This window comes from Penaeus japonicus, unplaced genomic scaffold (assembly GCF_977035675.1).
Source record: "Penaeus japonicus unplaced genomic scaffold, GWHDUDI00000001_assembly GWHDUDI00000001, whole genome shotgun sequence".
Lineage (NCBI taxonomy): Eukaryota > Metazoa > Arthropoda > Malacostraca > Decapoda > Penaeidae > Penaeus > Penaeus japonicus.
The window spans coordinates 740,002-742,501 of record NW_028234403.1 but is presented as its reverse complement, the minus strand read 5'-3'; the positions used below and the strand labels follow the sequence as shown (position 1 = coordinate 742,501).

The 2,500-nt window shown below is 36.3% G+C and overlaps 1 protein-coding gene across 1 annotated transcript in view; it reads left to right on the top strand.

Moving 5' to 3' along the window:
• LOC122246523 (lachesin) overlaps nt 1-2,500 on the top strand; it is a 349,752-nt gene that overhangs the window by 313,908 nt on the left and 33,344 nt on the right. The gene's annotated exons all lie outside the window — the stretch shown is intronic.

Below are 2,500 nucleotides of genomic sequence, written 5' to 3'. Positions count from 1 at the left end.
ATACATCAAAATCTAATGATCAAAGTCAATATAATACGAAGGAAAATGTCTCTAGATCTCTCAAGGAAGACTCAAGAAGTCAAAAACCTTTGTATAAACTGCAAAAGAGCAGAAACAAGGGCGACACGGGCCTCCTATGCCCTTTCGGTCTGGGTCGAACTTGTCTATTTTTACTTTTATCGCGCTTGCCTTTGTTTTTGTTTTTCTCTATCTTCATGCCTGTTCTAAGTTAGTTCTCCTATTTACCTTGCTCCATTTTCTTTTATTTTCTGTTTTCTTAATTATTCATGTCTCGTTTTCTGTGAGCTCCATATTTTCTTTTTCGTGTTTCTCCGATTCTTTTTCTTTATTTTTGCCGTCTCTATCTTACTTATTTCTTTTCCCTTGTTTAATTTTGACTTCGAACTTCCCTTCCTGTAGATTTTTTTATGTCAAGTATTCTTCAGCAATGAATCATCATCACAACTCAGTCCTCTCTATGAGAAACAAATAATTTTGAAAAAAAAAAAATCAAGAAAAAATGCCTTCAATATGATGCTTTTGCAATCCCATAGAAATGCCTGAGCGCCAAAAAAAAAAATAAATAAATAAAAAAAATAAAAAGTGTTCATTGTCTCGGTCAGTGGCTTACAAGTGTCACAGATCGCATTATATCATTCAAGACCGTTAATTTCACCGCGCTAACTTAGATTACCCATCAAGATATCCTTGAAGTTAATTCGACCAAAGTTATTTCATACCCGGTGACTACGGCGTCTTAACTAGCAATTAGAAGAGGCTCTTAACATGTATTAAGTGTTATAAACGCACTTTATCACGCTCGCCAACTCACTAATTATGTAGTTTGATTTATTGCCGAGAATTAAGCCTTGGGTGTAGCAGTGGCGTGCTTGTATGCAGGCTGAGGCGCTAGGCTGACAGACGGTCTTGCTAGGGAAGGGAGCTGTATGTTTTAATGATTAATGAGCTCTAGCTTTCTTTTTCTCTTTTCCTTGCCTCTGTTTCTCTCTGTCTTTGCCGTCTTAAAAGATTGCCTTTTATCTTGCCCTCGTTCTAGTCCTCTTTTGCTCACTCACTCCTAAACTTGTGGATATCTGTCTCTACCTTTGTTTTCTTCTCCCCCTCCCCCCTTCTCTCTCTCTCTCACTGTCTATCTGTCTGCCTCAACCCCCTACCCCCCCCCTCTCTCTCTCTTTCACTCTCTCTCTCTACCTTTACCCTATTGCCCACTACCCTTCTTTCAGTTATCTATTTCTTAGTTTCCGTTTCTTCTTGTAGTCCCCTTCTCTTCGTTTTTTCTTTTTTCTTTTTTCTTTTTTCGTTTTTTTAAATTCGTTTCGTATTCGATAGAGGGTAACCCGGCGTTGGACACACATTTGTTTAAACTTATTTTTTAAACAGTTTTCTTCAGTAAAATTTCAAGCACTTGCATGTTTTGCATGAGAAAGCACTTGTCCAATAGATTTAGGTATGTAAGTAATTCTAAACTTTCATCAATATAATATTTCTCGTTCCCAATATTTAGTTATGCATAATTATGAATACTATACGCAGGATGAATTTACAATAATTCAGATTCTATTGCATTTTAACCAAATATTCCACAGATAATTCACAGTGTGATAAAAACTCATACAAGAACCCGAAAACAATAACAATATCTTCTACCTATTGCTGAATATATTATACAATTCATAAAACCCAATGGGGATACATAGACGATCCATACAACACAAAGTCATCAGTAATAGCATTATTTATTAGCACCTCTATTTGGAAAAGCGAGTACACAGGTTCCAATAAGCCTATAGAATTTGGTCATTGGCAAAAGAGCCTTTCAAGAGTCAGAGAGCAAGAGTGTTGAGACTTAAAGTTGTGGTAGTTAGGAACAGTTACCAAATAGCCATGATAATGCTTAAATGAAGGTATAGAGAGAGGATTACGATACATCAATAGAAGTAATAAATAAGAATGTTTGTATGGGGGAAAAAATAGGAAAAAATATTGAATGCCTTGCCTCACCTACACGCAATACATAAATCATTTTTTTTTTCTCTCTTCCTCATTTTCCCTCTTCGGCAGACCCAAGGAGAGAACAAAAAAGACCCATAGGAGGAATATATGTATTAACAAAATTCCCTTTGTTGATCTATCACAGATGAAAGAAGAGAGAAAAAAAAATCTACCTTTTTATCGCGATGCTTCCACATCAGCGACTTAACATATCATTACCATTGCTAAGTAGCCTCAAGTATAATATTATATAAACCTAGTTATGGCCAGGGTTTGTCCCCTGTTTCGTAAGTTATGGCTTGAATAGCCTCTTGTTATAAAAGTTACCGAAAAAGTCTTCTAAAATGAACTCTTCCTTAAGCAGGGGAAAGAGAGAGAGAGAGAGAAAGCAAGAGAAGAGGAAAGAAAAAAAAAGAGAAGAGATAGAGAACGGGAGGGAAATAGAGATAGTAAAAGAGAGGAAAGGAGCGAGAGAGAGAGAGAGAGA